General features: G+C 38.8%; 1 non-coding gene and 1 pseudogene across 1 annotated transcript; one reads left to right on the top strand and one right to left on the bottom strand.

Annotated features, from left to right (window-relative positions):
* Window positions 1-6119: 6119 nt before the first annotated feature.
* Window positions 6120-6225, top strand: LOC145569677 (small nucleolar RNA R71). Its single transcript, XR_014096236.1, has one exon. It is a non-coding gene; the product is annotated as a small nucleolar RNA R71 (small nucleolar RNA).
* A 14282-nt stretch (window positions 6226-20507) lies between these two features.
* Window positions 20508-20606, bottom strand: LOC145569627 (small nucleolar RNA R71; annotated as a pseudogene).
* Window positions 20607-20883: the final 277 nt, after the last annotated feature.

Genomic DNA, 20883 nt, shown 5'->3' with positions numbered 1-20883 from the left:
GTGTTGTGGTTAGAGGTTTCCCTATAGGTGTGATATAGTCCAAAGGATTGAACGTATCATTTCCCATATGGTCCTCATCAATGTGAAATACCCCTAGTGGGGATACATTGTTGTTGGGTTTAGGCGTGGGAATTCTCCCATTGTCTACTAGATCTTGTTCGAAATTTAGCCCAAATTTTCGAATTTCAATTCGGAAATTCCAAATTTTTTTTGCTGTTTTTGAAAGATTTGATTATGGTTTAATGTAATTTTGTGAAAAAATGAAAATAAAAAGTTGTAATTGATTGAAATTGCAAAGGGTTTGGAAAGGTTTGAAGAGAGATAAGTGAGGGGGAAGTCGGGGAGAGAGAAAATAGAGTGAAAAGGGGGGGGGGGGTTTGCGAGAAGAAGGGCACGAAAGAGGGGGGGCTACTGTGGCTGGTGCGTGCACGCAGCTAGGTGGTGCGTGCGCACCAGCTAAAGCAGGGGGGTTTGCTTGCCTTGATATGCACCAAAATGTGAGCCAAAGTCTGACCACCTTGGTGCATGTGCGTAGGCTAGGTGGTGCGTGCGCACCAGGAGGGTAATGCGGGGCTCAAAATTTTTTCAATTTTCATCAAAATGGGCCAAAATTTCTGTCCCCTTTGGTGCGCGTGCGCAACTTATGATGCCTGCACACCAAATAAAGGCTAGGGGGAGAAATTTTTGCCCTTGAACATGCTCTCGTGCTTGCGCTCTCATCCGCGCTAACAAGCGTCATGATCAAGTGCTTAAAAATCACCCAAAAATAGTTCAAAAATCACTCGAAAATGAGTAGAAATTCATGAAAATGCAAACATGAGAGCATGTAACCCCAACAAACTCCTTCACCTAAGTTTGACCAAACCTCATGTAACCCCGAAATTGTTGGAAATTTTCGTCGATCTAATCTCATGGTACCTAAAATCAAGAAAACAAAGAAGAATAAGAAAAGTTCTCAAAAATAAAAGAAATATAGAGAATTAAAAAATCAAAAGAAAAGGGTTAGAAAACCGGGTTGCCTCCCGGGAAGCGATTGTTTAACGTCATAGCTCGACGTTCTCCAGCTATTAAGGTGGTTGTCGAAGAAGCAATATGTGAATAAGGCTAACAAAAGCACCATCAAAATACTTCCTCAGTTGATGGCCATTGACCTTAAATGGAGATGAAGAATCCTTCATTGAAACCTCTACAACGCCACTAGGAAAGACATTTTGAACCAAGTAAGGACCGCTCCATCTTGACATGAGCTTTCCGGGAAACAACTTCATTTTTGAAATGTAGAGAAGAACTTTGTCACCAACACAAAACTCTTTCTTCTCAATAAGCTTGTCATGAGTTTCTTTGGAATGAGCTTTATAAATACTAGCACAATCGTAAACGTCGAGTCGAAGCTCCTCTAGATCATAAACATCTAACCACCCCTTCTCCCCCGCACTTTCCAAATCAAAGTTTATATTCTTGATTGCCCACAAAGCACGGTGTTCGAGCTCTACCGGGAGATGGCATGATTTGCCATAGACTAGGCGGTATGTTGTGGTACCTATAGGTGTCTTGAAAGTCGTTTTATAGGCCCAAAGAGCATCATCCAACTTTTCTGACCAATCCTTCCAATTTCTTGCAACCGTCTTTTCAAGGATAAACTTGATTTGACGATTAGAAACCTCAACTTGGCCGCTTGTTTGAGGATGATATGGAAGGCCTAATCGTTGATGAACTCCATGCTTTCGCAACATCTTTTGAAAGGCATTTTGAATAAAATGAGAACCATTATCGCTTATCACCGCCTTTGGTACACCAAACCTTGGAAAAATGACCATCTTGAACAACTTCATTACCACCTTGTGGTCATTAGTTGGGGAAGCAACGACCTCAACCCATTTAGACACGTAATCCACCGCCACAAGGATATATTGATTTCCAAAGGACGAGGGAAACGGTCCCATAAAATCAATTTCCCACACACCAAACACTTCCAACTCAAGTATGGGTTGTTGAGGCATCTCATTTTGCTTGGAGATATTCCCAACTCGTTGACAACGGTTGCATGTATTAACAAAACCCCATGAATCCTTGAAGAGATGTGGCCACAAAAAACCGCTTTGAAGAATCTTAGTGGCGGTTTTAGAAACACTCATATGGCCACCACTCGGATCCGAGTGGCACATCTTCAAAACACTAGGCACCTCTTCATTTGGAACACAACTCCTAAGTAAGCCATCGACTCCTCGCTTGTACAAGATGGGATCATCCCACACATAGTGTCTTGTCTCTCTCTTAAGCTTCTTTCGTTGATTCTTAGAAAAGGAAGGTGGAAACTCCCCACATGCGAGAAAGTTCACTAAGTCGGCGAACCATGGGAGCTCCTTTGCCTCAATAGCATATAAGAAGTCATCAAGCATCCTATCCTCAATTGGAGAACCATCATCATGAATTTGAGAATCCTGTAGGCGAGAGAGATGGTCCACCATAACATTTTCCGCTCCTCTCTTGTCTCTAATCTCAATGTCAAAGGTTTGAAGTTCAAGTACCCACCGGATCAACCTAGGCTTGGACTCTTTCTTTGGAAAAAGATACTTGAAAGCCGCATGATTCGTGAAGACAATGGTCTTGGAACCCAACAAATAACAACGAAACTTCTCAAAAGCATGAACAATAGCCAAAAACTCATTTTTCGTTGTGGTGTAGTTCCTTTGAGCACCATTTAGAGTCTTGGACATATAATAGATCACATGTAGCTTCTTTTCCACTCTTTGACCCAAGACACCTCCAATTGCCGAATCACTCGCATCGCACATCAACTCAAAAGGTAAATCCCATCTTGGGGATTGAACAATAGGAGTGGACATTAGAGCCTTCTTCAATTTATTAAATGCCTCCAAACATTTATCATCAAACACAAACTCGGTATCCTTTTAAAAAAGATCATTGAGGGGCTTTGTAATGAGCGAGAAATCCTTGACGAATCTTCTATAAAACTCGGCATTTCCTAAGAAAGATCTCACTCCGTTCACATTGACCGGAGGTGGAAGCTTCTCAATAACCTCAATTTTCGCTTTGTCCACCTCTATCCCTTTGTGAGAAATCTTATGGCAAAGGACTATGCCTTCATCCACCATGAAATGACACTTCTTCTAATTCACAATCAAGTTCACCTTCTCACACCTTGCTAAACATTTCTCAAGGTTTCCAAGACATGCCTCAAATGAAACACCCTCTACGGAGAAATCATCCATAAACACTTCCATCTCCTCCTCCAACATATCTCCAAATATACTCATCATGCATCTCTGAAATGTTGCGGGAGCATTATAAAGGCTAAACGACATTCTCTTACAAGAAAATGTTCCATAGGGACAAGTAAAGGTTGTTTTCTCTTGGTCATCCGGGTGGATAGGGATTTGGAAAAATCCCGTATAACAATCAAGAAAACAATAGAACTTGTGCCTCGTTAGAATCTCAAGCATTTGATCAATGAAAGGAAGGGGGAAGTGATATTTCTTTGTGGATGTATTTAGACGTCTATAGTCTATACACATCATCCATCCCGTGACCGTCCTCCTCGGAATGAGTTCACCTCTCTCATTCTCGACGACGGTCCTGCCTCCCTTCTTTGGGACTACATGAACGGGGGAGACCCACCTGGAACTCGAGATGGGGAATATAATTCCCGCATCCAAAAGTTTGGTGATCTCCTTCTTCACTACCTCTCCCATTTGGGGATGTAGCTTTCGTTGCCTCTCAATAGAAGGTAGAGCACCCTCCTCAAGGGTTATGTGATGTGTACATAAAGTGGGGCTTATACCTTTAAGGTCATCAATGGTATAACCTAAAGGACTTTGGTGCTTTCTCAAAACATCACACAACTCTTGAGCTTGACGCTCACTCAAAGAAAAGCTAACAATCACGGGAAAAGTAGAGTTGGGTCCCAAGAAATCATACCTAAGATGTGATGGAAGAGGTTTGAGCTCAACCATTGGAACACCTTTACCTTCTTTTGATGTAGCCACTTGCCACGCTTCTTGGCTAGAAATGCTCATACACATTTGCTCTTCAACATACTCAAGGCCTCCATTGAGCACATCTTCATACAAAACCATCTCCTTGCTAGGAGCACCTATCTTTTCCTTATTCAACAAAACATTATCAAGAGCATCGTTAGATGTGAGCAATTGCTCATGCATGGAAGACACAACATGATCAAGAGAATTAATCAACATGCAATTTTCTAAAGAAGAACTTGGATATTTCATACTATCATTCAAGTCAAATTCTATCACCTCATCCCATACTTTGAGTGAAATTTTAGCACTCTTCAAATCTATCATAGCACCCGAAGTAGCAAGGAATGGTCTCCCTAGAATGATAGGAATGTTAGAATCTTCGTCCATCTCAAGCACCACAAAATCCACCGGAATAAAAAATTTCCCAACCCTCAAAGGGACATCCTCTACCTTACCTTTAGGAAACTTAATTGACCTATCGGCCAATTGTAAAGTGATGTTAGTAGGTAAGAGTTCCCCTAGCTCAAGTCTTTGGTACATCGAATATGGCATAAGGCTAACACTAGCTCCTAGGTCACACAAGGCGTTCTCGATTTGCATTTTGTAAATGGCACAAGGGATGGAAAAATTTCCGGGGTCTTTTAGCTTAGGTGGCATCTTGTTCATTATGATTGCACTATAATTCTCGGTCAAGTTCACCGTCTCTACAACATCACAAGTCCTCCTACCGCTCAAAATGTCTTTGAGGAATTTTGCGTAGTTAGGCATTTGGGTGACAACTTCGGTAAATTGTAGAGAAAGGCGAAGTTGCTTGAGCATGTCAATAAATCTTCCAAATTGTTCATCTAACTTGTGTCTCATAAATTTTTGTGGATAAGGGAGCTTGGGTTTCAAAATTTCATTCTCCACTCTCACCTCACTAGGTTTCTTAATCTCAACCTCACTCAAAGATGCACCATCTCTCTCATCTTCTAGCAAAACCTCGTTTGTGGCCTCCTGGTCTCACTCTTCCTAAGAGAACTCTCCTCAAGAACCTTACCACTCCTTATAATAATAGCATTGACCGGTCTCTTGGGATCTAGGCCTTGGGAAGGTAAAGAAGAAGGACTAGCATGGTCTTTTAAAGCATTAGCAAGTTGAGAAATTTGGTTTTCAAGCATCTTATTATGAGTCATCATTTCATTAAATTTCTTGTCACATACGGCCATGTAAGTGTTCAACAACTTTGTTTTGTTTTCAATGATTTCTTCCAAATTGGTCTTATGAGAAGAAGAAGTGGATTGAACATAGGAATTATCATTTTGGGTCTATGGAGCAAATCCGGGTGGGGGATCCCTTTAAGATTTATTTTGAAAATTTCCCCTATTTTGATTGTTCCAATTACCTCTACCTTGATTATGGTTACCATAACCTTGGTTACGATTACCATAATTTTGGTTATGATTTTGGCTACTATAACCTTGGTTGTTACAGTTACCTCGGGAATTTTGGTTCCCATGGTTCGTATTACCACCACCTTGGTTGTAGTTGTCAAAATTGCCATGGTTGTTGTAATTCCTATTCCATTGACCTCTTTGATTCTCAAACCTAGAATCATTATTGTTTTACACATAGTGCACATGCTCATTCACATTTCCATCTTGATCATCACAAATATCCATACATGCATGAGGGCAATTAGAAACATCATGATCATACGATCCACAATCATCACAAAACAAGCATCCACAAGGCATGTTATTAGAAGAGGGAGGGGGTTGAGAATTAGAAGACATACCTCTCCCCTTAGATTGGGAGAGAAGACTTGAAACTTGGTAGGTAGCACTTTCCAACTTCGCCTTGATAGAGAACATCTCCTTCCCCAAGTTTGTCATTTGTGAGGATAGATTGTTGATTGCATTTAGATGATTAACCGAGTACACCAAAGAGCTACTCTTGCTAGTTGACTCTCTTTCTCCATCTTGCCAATGTCTATTATACCTCACTACATCTTCAATTATTTCTACCACTTCCTCTTCCGTTCTATTCATGATAGGATCTCGGGCTCCTCCATCTAAACATGATTTTCCTTGAGGACTAAGGCCTCCATAGAAAATTTAAATAATTTGGTAAGTAGGAATTTCGTGGTGAGGAAATTCTCTTTGATACTCTTTATATCTCTCCCATGATTCATAGAGGCTCTCACTAGGCTTTTGCTTGAAACCTTGAATCAAAGCTCTAGCCTCCGCCATTTTCTTTTGTGGATAGAAGCGGGATAGAAATTCCTTGGTCACTTCGTCCCATGTCCTTAGAGAATTCGGCTTGACCTCCTTGTCTAGCCATTCCAAGGCACGCCCTATGAGGGAAAAGGGAAAAAGCTTAAGGCGGATGAATTCTTGGGAAATTCCATTCACCTTGATAGTATTACAATATTTTTTGAACTCCTTGAGATGGTTTAGCGGGCTTTCATGCTTGGCCCCACTAAATTGTCTCCTCTCTATCAAAGTGATCATTGCCGGTCTTATTTCAAAGTCATTCGCCGGTGTTGTAGGTGGAGCAATTCCACTCTCAAATCTATATACACCATGAATCCCCAATTCTTTCAACGCCACCCTTGGATTTGATCCCATTCTTGCTTGTTCCTCTTGTTGTGGTTCTTCTTCACTTGAAGTGCTAGGACTCAAAGCTCGTGTAGCAACCCCTAACCTTGCAATAGTTCTCTCAATTTCCAGATCAAATGGCACTAGTGAATGACCACGTGCTCTATGCATACAATCTAAAAAGAAATGATTAGTAGCACGGCTACAAGTGTAGCCTAAAAGAAAAATCTTTTTGTATTTTCAATTAAAGATGAAAAATACTCAACAACTATAACAAAGCACCAATATCATTCCCCGGCAACGACACTATTTTTGACATAGAAAAAGTAGGTCGTTTTCTACCCTTTCCTAGAGCCAAACTAAATTTGTAAACACTCGACCAACGTAATACGAGTATATGGTATGTCAAGGGTTGAACCCAAAGGAATGAGTAGGTGTAAGCTATAGCCTATGTTAAGCTACTTCGAAGAATGTAAAAGGTTATGGTTGGTAACTAAGGTATCGAGAAAGCTAGATAAATCGAGAAATTCAATATACTAAACACTAGGGATATACGTTCCACATGCAAGCTCAATGATTATGCTAATTGATGGGTCACTCAATCAATTCAATCATTACAAAGGACAAACAATAGTTGCAACCAAAGGAATCCAAAAGCTATCTCCTATAAGCCAAGCTAGGGTTCACTATGAATGTCTAACTAGGAAAATCACAATAAAATTCAATCAATTAAAGCAATTCTCAAATCAAGGGTTCATGTCATTGAAATTTGCAATGCAATCTAGATTAATCTTATAGGTTGATCACTCCTAGTCTAATTAATCCCATACACAACTATGTCAATCAATTTAATTGCAACAATTCAATCAATCAAGTATCATCAACTAGCAAAAATCATCAATTGAGCAAGCTTCCCCTTCTCCCTAGCAACTAATCTACTCACTAATCATGGTGAAATTGAAAAACAAAACAAATTGAATCACAAACATATTCATTTCAAGCTTAATCCAGAAGAAAATCAATCATTTAACAATTTCTCAAACAAAGATTCCAATTCAAATCAAACATTAAAGAATAAAAGGAAATTGCAATAAAAGTAAATTCAAGGGAAAGAAATATCACAAACTTTCATTGATTTGAAGAAGAAATCCAAGGTCAAGTTAAAATTAAAGATCAAATTCAAGTACAATTAAGTAATCCTAAGCTTCTCTCTCTACTTTCTCTCTCTTCTAATTCTGGAAAATAAGTGTCAAGTACAAAATAAGTCGTCACCCCCCAAAAAAAGAAAAATCTAAAGCTATAAATAGAAAATCGACAAAGGGGAATGGGGCACCTGGTGCGTGCGCACCACCCAGGCCGCATGTGCGCATAGCTTGGTCTACGCGCACGCACCACCTATGTCGCGCGCTCGCACCCTTGCTTTGTGCTAGTGGCCTTGCCTCGTTCGCTTGCTCGATCGATCTCCGCGCTCTCGAGCATCCCCATTGGTGCACTTGAGGTTATGCCCGCGAGAAGGGCATCTCTTTTATCTTCCAAGCACTCGAACATTTCGAGGAAAGCATTGCTTAAAAGGTCCTTGTGCTTGCAGAGCTAGCTTGAATAGCATGTCTGGATTCCCAAACTCAGCTCCATCAACTTCCTTGATTGTGCTCGAGCTTCCTCCTTGACAATTAAACCTCGGGAAACTCAACACACCTACAAAACATGTCAAAGAAACGAAGAAGCGAGAAAAGATAACCGAGAAATGAATAAAATAGAAAGAAAACCATTAAAAGCACACATTTCTCTAAACTTACACACAAACACGCCAACAAGCATTATTATGCAAAACCACGACATAAAAGACTAAAAACGAGCATAAAACTACAAAGAAAACCTAGCCTAAGAGTGCCATAAATGACACTCATCAGACGGTAGGTACTTAAGAAGAGGACACGGTGCGAAGAGAGGTCCAAAGCCTTTAGAATAATATCTAGGTTAACCCAAGGTCGATACTAAACGAGCAGCGCCGCGCCACGACATCCTCAAATTACACCGGCGCGCATCATCCTTGTACTGGTGCGTAGCTCTGAACAGCGTGGGCGCGCATCTAGTGCGCGACTGCATCTCCCTGGTTTTCGGATTTTCTGGTTTTCTATTTTCAGCAACTCATAAATACATTTTTATAACCAATTTTGGATAAGTTTTTTAGACATAATTTTCCTCATAATTTTAGCTTAGTTAAGAGTTTCTCTCTCTAGTTTTAGGGTTAGTTTAGGAGATTTAGAGAGAGAAAGTGAGAGATTTTAATGGTGATTTGAGAGATTGATGATACAAGGGTGACAATTGTATTGAAGATTTTCTATATTATCAATGAGCATTTCTTACTCTATCTCATTTTTTTGCGTTGGTTAATTTCATAATTGTTTGATTTATTTTTTATGATTGATTTTGATTAGTGTAAATGTTCTTTATATTTTGTTGATTCTTGATTTTATTCTCTAACTAGTTGATTTGATGATGATTCTTGAGTAGTTGTTTGGGTAGGGATTAGATGAAACTTGTATGATTGATTGTGATTAATTTAGGGATTATGTTGATTGATTGTTGAGATTAAAGTGATTAATGTAATTTTGCATTTGTGTAGTTTGATTAGGCCTTCAGAATTATGCTAGATTGCATTGTGATTTCTGATGATACGGACCATTAATTTAGGAATTGCAATTATCGATTTGTTTGGATTGTGATTCTTCTATTTTTTTACTCATAGAGACCACTAGCTTAATGTAATGAATATTTGAAGCATCAAATTTGAGCCCCAATATGATCATGCATTTAAGCATAGTGGTGATCACAGAGATCGCTAAATCCATAGTGGTCCTGAACCATGACTGGATATTCTGGGATGAAGGTACAAATCGAACCTAAAAGAGATTGAACCTGCCCTAAATAGGCCTCTACTTTGTTCTTCTCATATTCATGTGCGCTTTTCGATCAACATACAATCAATATATTAATCCTAAACCTATTTAATCTATGTTGGTTGATTATTAATGCACAAATAAGACTATTATTGGCGATTACTTGAATTAAAATCATATTAGCCTAAATAAAATTATTAATTATTTTATTAAACGTGATTTCAAGTACAAATTCCCTTTAAACCTGCAAGAGAGGGTGTGATCAAGCAATAACAATAATAATATCAAGCAACATAATATTAACAATATTAACTCCACAAATCATCATTATAAAAACAATCTCATTAAAGTATAATGATATTAGCAAGATCCTAGGCATGATACCAACATGATTAATAACAAATCCTAGCATGTCACTAAATATTAAAAATCAAAGATTTATCTCTAACATGATACTAGAAAGCAATAAAAGCATCCTAACATGATACTAGGAATTAATAAAATCTAAGAATGATTTCTTTATCAAAAGAATACTTAAGAAGTAATCTAATTAATTACTTTGATGCCTCGTACCTCTTTCTATCAAAATAATACACACGTTAGTACCTTCAATGAAAATATTAAATCAAATATTAATAATATTAATTGAAATTAGATTTGGGGCCAAACCCTCACAACTATCAACCTTTCACAACGAGGTCTAAGGCAACTTCGAGCTTGGTTAGGGGCGTCTAAGACTCGTAAATGAGGAATGGTGTATTTTGTAAACGGTGTAGAACGGCTTAAAAACTCAAGAGAAAGAAAGAATGAATAAGATTTAACTTAGAGAGAGAAAGGGATGATGATTGTGGGTGAATTGAAAACGAGGAAATCAACCCATTTATAAAGAAAAATCGACAAAAAACGATCAGAAAAGAGTCAAAATTTGACTCAGAGTAAAGCTGGCTCCATCGTGACGCGATGGCTCTCTCGCACAACGATAACCCTATCGTGGCGCGATGGACTTAGTGCGACGCGATAGAAGCTGTACGATAAATTTGTACGAAGTCCTTATTCTAAATTAATTGGTTTAAGTAGAGTCCGTACTTATCTTTTATTAAATCTGATTTAATTCTTTTAAAACACTTGTTTTATTCTAAATAGAATTCTTTATATTTTCAAAATCAATAATAATTATAATTATCAATCCTAATCCCTTCAGAACTCAAAATAACCTTCTAAAAAATTCTAGAAGACTAAGATAAATCCTAATGACTTTAGGAATACAATCATTATTAATGGACCCTCCACGAGATCCTTGGGCCATACATAAAACTTGTTTTAGGCCTAATTTAGTATTTTGGCCATAACTTCCTCGTTATAACTCGGAATTGGGCTTATATTTATATCGTTGGAAAGCTCTTTTCAAGCCCTATCCCACTACACAATTATTGGATCCATATTATGGACCAAACTAAACTGGATTGTATGTTTTTCATAAATAGGATACGAAATGAATGATTTTCGAAATAAGAAATGAATTATTCTTGTTAAAACATTTCACCTTGCTCAATATTGACTGACGTGAAAAGTACTCATCATTGGGTTTGGTTTTTGGAGAAACATAATCAGGTGTCTACAGAAGCCCCCACTTTGACTGAGTTTGGAGAAACATAAGTTTCGAAAACAAAAGTCAAAGTAGCGATAGGGACGGAGAATAATTCAGAACGTTCTGCAATCCTAAATCATTCTTGTAACGCCGATACTAGCAAACTAGCATTAATTAAATAGATAAAAGAGTTAGAAACGCGTCTCTTGCACTGTCGAGCACACATCTTTGGAGTAACCGATTTGTTGTTGTATTTTGTTGTGATGACTTCCACAATACCTCGTGAATACCATCTAAAGGTAACAGTGCCTCGCTATCTTCATTTATTGTGACAATCTTCCACAGTACCTCGGGAACACCGTTGAAGGTGACTGTATTTCGCCATCTTCAGTTTTGTGGCCGTACCTCACCATGGCAGTACCTCACCGCTGTAGACAATCTCCTCTGTACCTCGGGACATCGTCGAAGACCGTTGTATGTCTCCATCTTCAGAATATCGCCATTACCTTAACTCGACCAATTGATTGACAACCTTCACACTCTAGTAAAAGTCATCGAAGACCTCGATACCTTGTGATCCTTAATTTAGTGATGCTTTGTCATTGTTGAATGCGTGCTCTCCCAATCCTTCGGTGTAATTCGCCATACTAGTATCTCGATGCATTTTTGATGTAATAAGTCGGTACTTTAGCGCTTGTGCTTCCTTGTGAACCAATACCTCGATGCTTGTAATGAGATGATCGTCGTCAGGCTGATCACTAATCGAGCTGACTGCTAATCATGCCAAATTCTTTTAGGGACTAAATAGCATACCAAGGAACCCAAAATGCCGAGTAAGGTCGACATAAGCTCCTTATGGAGCATAGAAAGTTCATCGCCGAAGGAAAGAGTCTAACGTGTGTCGCTATGTGCTATGTGACGCGATAATTTTATCTCGTCCTAATACTGTCGCGTTTTCTAGATTTAAACCCCTTCTTCCTCATTTTCGCTGTTGTTCGTGTTTTCGCTCGAATTCTCTAGATTCTTCATTTCGCTCATTCTTGCTTGTTTCTCAACAAAATTCGCTCAAACTTCTTGCAAATCGACGCTCTTGATATGTCTATTTTATATAGTATTTTACCCCCGTCCCTTGGACATAATTGGTAGTGTTTTTGGCTCTTTAGAGCCACTTTTATTACTAATTTGTGTTTCCTAGTGTTTTCGTAGTTTTGGTTGAGTTTTGTAAGGAATTCCACATTTGGAGCATCTTCCCGGGATTTTATGGAGTGACTACGAGCATTGGAGGAGCACGACCAGTTTTCGTGGCCCATGGCCGGTAAGAGTCATCAAATCGGTGATTAAGGGCTCGATATATGAGATACCGAGCATTGGACACCGAGTATTCAAACCCCAAAGTGGAAATTCGGAATGGGCTAAAAAGTGAAGCCCAATCGAAGTCCAAGCAAAGCCGGGCCCGATCGGGCAACCTTTGGCTCGATCAGGCGGCTGCCCATAATCTGAGGGCGAGGAAAAAAGCGGGGTCGATCGGGCGCGTGTTTCTGGAGGGAGATTAGGCGTTGTTTTACTTTGTTTTAACTTAGGATTTTCTAGCTTAGTATAAGTACGCTTTTGTTAAGCGAGTTGAGGACGACTTCTTACTCTCTCTCTCTCTCTCTAACTTTTCTCTCTGTCCCCTTAATTAAACTCTTAGTATTATTTTTTCTCTCTACAACTTTACACTTTTTTCTTGATTCAACTCATTATTTCCCGTTAATTTTGGTAACAATTTCTTCTCTATTAATTTCAGTAATTTTATTTCTTTGATTCATCATGTCTTCTTTAATTGCTTTGTTTAGTTTAGATTTAATTATGTGGGAGTAGTTTTATCCCTAGGGGTTGTGGGAATCCATAAATAATATGAAGTGGTAATTTATTGTGTTGATTGTCAATGCTTAATTAATTTCCTATTGATTGATTTAATGTTTTGCAACTAGATTTGCGCAGATCTTTTATGTATGAGTTTAACAATATTGATTCGAGATTCTAGAGATGATAATTGATATTTAGGCTTAGTTTCAATAGGCAGGTTAATTTATAAATGGTTAAGTCGAGATTCGAGAGATGATAATTAATACCGATAGATTAATTATGTGATTATAATACGTAGCGAAAGCCCTTTATGATCTAATTAATTGATGCATTGATAATTGATTATAATGTTTTACCCTGGAATATTGCTTATTGGTGAACCTATACCCTAGGCTTTTGTTAATTGATTTCTCCTTACTTTTATCTCCTTTCGTTTAATTTCATCATATTTATAATGTAGGTACTCTATAATCTAGATTATATTAATTAATTAGGAATAGAAAGACTCGTTTCCCTGTGGATTCGACCCTACTTCCCTATGCATTTTAGTTAGTGGTTTTAGGAACTATTTTTGATTGGATGATACGACTTTAGCTTGTCAAAATTTGGCGCCGTTGTCGGGGAAACGGTTTTCGTTTTTATTTCTAATTGTTTTGGTAGTCTAGATTATTTTCCTTCGTCCCAGAGAACGTGAGTTTTTTGGGGCATTTCTCATATTTGTCGTCTAGTTTTCGTTTTATGCCCAGGTGTTCCAGATCAGGTTATATTCCATTCGATCCTGAAATCAAGCGCTCTTTCCATAGACAAAAGAATCTTTACAGGCAAATCCTGGCGGGTTCTGGGGATAACGATAATCACTAAGACCCTCCAACTAATTCTAGTGATTCAGAAGTTCCTTCAGATTCAAAATCAAAGATGACAACACCTAAGAAGCTCAGCGGATTATTCGCAGCCGTCGCTGACCGATTTTCCACACCTACTCCTACTCCGGCTCTTGATGGAGTCCAATTCGAGATTAAACCCCAATTTATCACAATGATAGAAAGGAAGCAATTTAGTGGGGCTAAGGGTGAAGACGCAAATCTTCATATTGCAGACTATTGTCAATATTGTAATACCATCAGGCAAGCTGGGGTCACACAAGACCAAATCAGGGAGATTTTTTTTCCTTTTTCTTTATGTGGAAAAGCTAAATTATGGTATAATGGATTGAATAGAACTTCACTTGGTATAACTAATTGGGAAACTCTTGTTTTGAATTTCTCTGATAAATATTACCCTGCAGAGAGGACAGCTTTGCTAAGAAGCGTAATTCAGAACTTTGCCCAAGAGCCAGATGAAACTTTATATGAGGCTTGGGAAAGATTCAAGGATCTGCAGAGAGAGCGTCCCCACCATAATTTAGCACAGTGGCAATTGATCGAAGCCTTTTATAATGGGATTGGAAATTCATCTAGAACAATTTTAGATTCTGCAGCTAGTGGGAGGTTTATGAATCTTAATGTTGATGATGCAGGTCAGGTTATCGAGGATATGGCAATTCACAATTCCCGATATGGGAATCCTAGAGGTTTTGCTAACAAAGGGAAACATAGTGTTGACTTTGTATCCTTTTTGCAAGTTCAATTAACCTCTATTTGTCAGAAATTAGATAATCTTAGCACTGCAAATATAGCTAATGTTTCTACTATTAATAATAATTCTAATGATGCTTTCTGTGAAAATTGTGGAAGTGTAGGTCATTGGGAACAAGATTACAGGAGTTCCGTGGAGCAAGTTAATGCCTTTCAAGCTTATAGGCAGAATGACCCATACTCCAACAGCTACAATCCTGGTTTCCAAAACCATCCATATCTTTCCTACCAGAGCACCAATGTTCAAAACTCGCCACCTCCACAACAGTCACAGGCACCACAATAACCACAGCAGAAATATTACCATCCCAATGCTAGCCAGAAAAACCAACCACAACAACCCTCCTCATCTTCTGACCTTGCTTTGACAGAAATTATAGCGATGCTAGCTAGTATGCAAAAGCACATGGAGAGTAGAGATGTGCAAATTGATTGAATCATAGCCCATAATAAAATCATAGATAATCAAATTGCGCAGGTTTCCTCTACTCTACAAGCCCGTCAACAGGGAGCCCTACCATCGCAGCCAACCAGACCTACAGATTAAGATTTTGCAATTACTCTGAGAAGTGGTTACCACTATGATGAGCCTCCTATGTCCAGAGTTGATGAACCTGTTTCAATGAAAAATGCTAATCTTGATTCTGTTAAGCCAAACAATATTGCTAATAGCCCTACAGGGCTCAAGGGTAGTACTAATATTTTTGATAATACATTGTAGGGTACAACTCCAGGTAAGGTAGCAGCTCCAGATAAGAGCAGTAATGCTCCAAAGCCAGTTATCAAACTTCCATTCCCCAATTGACATTTAAAAACAAATTTGGATAAACAGTTTGGTAAGTTTCTGGAGATGGTTAAAGATTTGCAGGTAGCGGTTCCTTTTACAGAACTAATTACATAAATTCCTGCATATGCTAAATTCATGAAGGAAATATTGACTAGAAAAAGGTATATTAGTGAGGTAGAGACAGTCGCTTTTACTGTAGAAAGTAGTTCCGTACTACAAAATAAATCTCCACCTAAACTGAAAGATCCGGGTAGTTTTTCCATCCCTTGTCATATTGGCAATGTAATGATTGATAATGCATTATGTGATTTGAGTGCTAGCGTTAGTGTCATTCCATCGTGTGTGTGTTCCAAGCTAAATATGGGGAAATTAAAAGCTACTAATATTACTCTGCAAATGGCCGACCGTTCTTTTAAATACCCCCTAGGTGTTTTAGAGGATGTTCCTGTCAGAGTAGGTAAATTTTATATACCTGTTGATTTTCTTGTTCTTGATATGGCTGAGGATTTGCAAACTCCAATTATTTTGGGTAGACCATTTCTTAATACTACAAGAGCAATTATAGATGTGAAATGTGGTAAACTAACACTATCAGTAGGGGATGATAAAATTATTTTCATTTTGAATAATGCCCGTAAAAGCCCCATGACAGAGGAGAAATGTTTTAGTATTGATGTGGTTGATAATTATTCTAATAAGCCCCAAGCTCTTGTTAAAGATCCATTGGAGGCGGTATCTTGTGTTACATCTTCTACAGGAAAAACTAGCATATGGAAAGAGGAAGTGGATGCAATAGAAAGAGCCCTATACTGTGAAGGGCTTGGTTTTGAAGATGAGGAAGTGGAGACAAGTAAACAAGCTGCGGAAACTGAGCCTATAATAAGAGTTCCACCTGATCAAGTAACAATAGCTCAGTCAAGTGAGGTACCAAGGAAAATTAAGGCCAAAGAGGTGCCCATTGCAAGTAGTCGTAATGAACCCCCAACTTAATCCACGGGAGATCTGCCCGACCAGGCGAAGTCGAGCCCGATCGGGCGCGAGAGGAAGGTATATTGTGGCCTTAATTTCGCTCGATCGGGCGCGAGAAGAGGTCTGTATACGACAAATTTCGCCCGACTAGGCGAGATGACGCCCGACCGGGAGCGTAAAATAGCTTCATCGAGGACACAAAATCGCCCAATTGGGCGAGGAACCGCCCGATCGGGCGCGAGGTAAGCAAGTTTCTGTCCCTATATTCGCCCGATCGGGCGAAAGGTCGCCCGATCCGGGGCGCCTCCCCCTTGCCGCGCTGGGCTAATCCCTGAGTCAATGAGGACATTGTCTGATTTTGACTTGGGGGAGTTTTGGATTGAGGTATGGTTTCTTTCTTTTTTTATTGCGTTCTAGTATTGTTTTACTGCTTTGAAAAAAAAGATAAAAAAATAAAAAAAAAATTTGAAAATTGAAAAATCAAAAATCCAAAAATACGTTCCAATGAAATGTAAATCATGCTTCCCTATGCCCCGTACTTGAAAATTGTTTTGATTCTTGGTATATGATGATGAGCATTTTGGATAGGTTAGCCATGATTTGAAGTTTGATTGCTCGGATGCCTTAACATGCGTCAATTTTGCCCAACTACTGGTGAATATAGTGCTTGACTAGTTGACTTAGTTAGGAATAGTGTATTAATTCCTGGTATGTCAATGAATTTGAGTATTGATTTTTAACTTTGAGTAGTGTTTGTATGTCTCAATATTATGCACATTGAGGAGGACGAAGGCATTTGTTCTTTTAGGTGACCTTCAAATGATTGTAGATACATTTGTTCCCTTCTTGCTACCCATGCTGTTGCTTGTGCCCCTTTTTATTGTTTATTTATCCATATTACAAGCCTATTTAAGTCGCATTGGTTAGTAGTCCCAAGCTTAGCTTGGGGGAGCTAATAGTTAGTGAAGTGAGGGAGTTGTAGTGTGCACATAATTTACAGAATATGGGTGGCTTGAATTAATTGTTCTTGATTTTGACTATTTGGCGTGAGGCATGTATTTATTTATTCATTGATGAGCTCTTTGCTTAGGGACAAGCAAAGGTTTGGCTTGGGGGAGTTTGATGTGTCTATTTTATATAGTATTTTACCCCCGTCCCTTGGACATAATTGGTAGTGTTTTTGGCTCTTTAGAGCCACTTTTATTACTAATTTGTGTTTCCTAGTGTTTTCGTAGTGTTGGTTGAGTTTTGTAGGGAATTACACATTTGGAGCATCTTCCCGGGATTTTATGGAGTGACTACGAGCATTGGAGGAGCACGACCAGTTTTCGTGGCCCAAGGCCGGTTAGAGTCATTAAACCGGTGATTAAGGGCTCGACATATGAGATACCGAGCATTGGACACCGAGTATAAAAGCCCCAAAGTGGAACTCCAGAATGGGCTAAGAAGTGAAGCCCAATCGAAGTCCAAGCAAAGCCGGGTCCGATCGGGCGGCTGCCTATAATCGGAGGGCGAGGAAAAAGGCGGGCCCGATCGGGCGTGTGTTTCTGGAGGGAGATTAGGCGTCGTTTTACTTTGTTTTAACTTAGGATTTTCTAGCTTAGTATAAGTACACTTTTTTTAAGCGAGTTGAGGACGACTTCTTACTCTCTCTAACTTTTCTCTCTCTCCCCTTAATTAAACTCTTAGTATTATTTTCTCTCTCTACAACTTTAAACTTTGTTCTTTATTCAACTCATTATTTCCGTTAACTTTGGTAACGATTTCATCTCTATTAATTTCAGTAATTTTATTTCTTTGATTCATCATGTCTTCTTTAATTGCTTTGTTTAGTTTAGATTTAATTATGTGTGAGTAGTTTTCTTTCTAGGGGTTGTGGGGATCCATAAATAATATGAAATGGTAATTTATTGTGTTGATTGTCAATGCTTAATTAATATCCTATTGATTGATTTAATGCTATGTAACTAGATTTGCACAGATCTTTTATGTATGAGTTTAGGAATATTGATTCGAGATTCGAGAGATGAGAATTGATATTTAGGCTTAGTTTCAATAGGCATGTTAATTTATAAATGGTTAAGTCGAGATTCGAGAGAGGAGATTTAATACTGGTAGATTAATTATGTGATTATAATATGTAGCGAAAGCCCTTTAAGATTTGATTAATTGATGCATTGATGATTAACTATTATGTTTTACCCTGGAATATTTCTTATTGGTGAACCTATACCCTAGGCTTTTATTAATTGATTTCTCCTTACTTTTATCTCCTTTCGTTTAATTTCATCATATCTATAATTTAGTTACCCTATAATCTAATCTAGATTATATTAATTAATTAGGAATAGAAAGACTCGTTTCCCTATGGATTCGACCCTACTTCCCTATCTGTTTTAGTTAGTGGTTTTAGAAATTATTTTTGATTGGGTGATACGACTTTAGCCTGTCAGCTCTTCATCTCTAGTTTGCCAATCTTTATATCTTTTGCTCCAACTCCTCTTCATTTTGAAGAATTTTGTGCATTTTTCCTCACGAATTTCCGGAAAATCTGAGTGTATTCTTGCTTAATTTGCGTTGTTTGTCAAATTTCTTGCCATAAAATTGCTTATTTATGTTTGTATATTGCTTTGTTAGTATTTTGAGACTTGTTTGGGTCAATTTGGTGAAGAAAAGAGTGTTTTTGCCATTGTTGAACACTTGATTTTATTGCTTAATTTGTCACAATATTTGTTATAGTATTGCAAGAAATTTTTTAGTTGCTAAATAATCTTGTTATTGCTTGAATAAAAAAAAATGCTCTGTTTTAGTACTACGTACTCTGTTTTTTTACGAACATAGTATCATGCGGCTAGGAGAACTTTAGATACTATAGAACCTTTAATTTATTGTTATCATGTGTTAAACATAATTAGTATGGCTCGACGTCGAGGTTTCGGCTCACGTTATTGTGGGGATCACCGAGAGACGAGCCCATTGATACGGGTGAGGGTACTTCCACCAGTCTCGGCGTGGGGCTCCGTGAGTGGGATTGTAGGCGTCATTCAAAGCGCGCCTACTTTAAGCATGTGTAAATATGCTTGGAGCTCATAGGAAGTGGGAATTGACATATATGATTAGGGACATGTCACATTCGCCAGTATTGGCTTCTACTCCATTCTTATAGTGAAAAGTTATTCTTGCAACCTCAAAGCAATACAAACTGATGTGTGACATTTTTGGCACTCATTTGGTTCCTTTTTGGATGATTTTTATTTCATTTTATCTCTCTTTTCTTTAGTTTTCCTTAGTTTTATTCTTGTTTTCTTCATTTTATGCTTTTTGTAGTTAGTTTCTCTTTTTCATGTCTTTTTCTAGTTTACTTGTTATTTTTCTCTTTTACTTGCTTTTTATCTTTTGCTTGTAGGTGGTAATTGATTGTCCAAGAATTCCCGGGCTTCCTTTCTATAGTTTTCCATTGATTTTCATGCCTAAAGCTTGTGCAAGAAGTTTCAAGTCAATGAGAGGTTCAAGGAGCATGCTTCAAAGTCTTGTTTATGCCTTCCTCATGGCTCATTTCCTTCAAGAAATTCAAGGAAGTTGCTGCCTACCTTGTCCTCCATCATCATCATCTAGGATGCGTGCACCTCGTGAGCAAGGGCAAGGAAGAAAGGAGGAAGCTGCAGCTATGTGCGGGCGCACTCAAGGAGTGTGCGGCCGCACATCTGTCGTGTGCGGCCGCACATCAGGTTTTTTAGCTAAGAAGAGTGGATAATAGATCCTTGGCTTATAGCTCTTCAAGTGAAGAAGAAATTCAAGAAGAACAAGGAATGGGTGAAAATCCTAGAATAGCCTTGAAGGAGCTTGGAGTGCCCGGGGCATATAGGTTTCAGAGTGGAATAGCTCCACCTACTACCCCGGCAAATGACTTCGAAATCCGGCCGGCAATGATCACCTTGATTGAGAGAAGGCAATATAGTGGGGCTAAGAATGAGAGCCCATTGAACCATTTGAAAGAATTTGAAAAATATTGCAACACTATCAAAGTCAATGGGGTCTCTCAAGAATTCATCCGCCTCAAGTTGTTCCCTTTCTCTCTATTAGGAAGATCTTTGGAGTGGCTAGACAAGGAGGTGAAGCCCAACTCCTTGAGAACTTGGGATGATGTTACAAAGGCTTTCTTGTCCCGTTTCTATCCCCAAAAGAAGACGGCGGAGGCAAGAGCCTTGATTCAAGCGTTCAAGCAAAGGCCGAGTGAAAGCCTTTATGAAGCATGGGAGAGATTCAAAGAGTATCAAAGGGAGTGCCCTCACCACGGAATCCCCACATACCAAGTGATCCAAATCTTCTATGGCGGTTTAAGTCCCCAAGGCAAGTCATGCCTTGATGGAGGGGCCGGGGGCCCCATCATGAACAAAACCGAAGAAGAAGTTGTGGACATCATTGAGGACGTGGTGACATATTATAGGGATTGGCAAGATGGGGAGAGAGACTCTTCAAGCAAGCAATCTTCATTGTATTCGGTGGACCATCTCAATGCAATCAACAACCTTTCCTCCCAAATGACAAACTTAGGAAAGGAAGTCACCGCAATCAAA

Source organism: Chenopodium album, chromosome 11 (genome assembly GCF_948465745.1).
Source record: "Chenopodium album chromosome 11, dcCheAlbu1.1, whole genome shotgun sequence".
Taxonomy (NCBI): domain Eukaryota; kingdom Viridiplantae; phylum Streptophyta; class Magnoliopsida; order Caryophyllales; family Amaranthaceae; genus Chenopodium; species Chenopodium album.
Note: the sequence above shows the minus strand (reverse complement) of the source record. Positions and strands in the feature narration are given on the sequence as shown.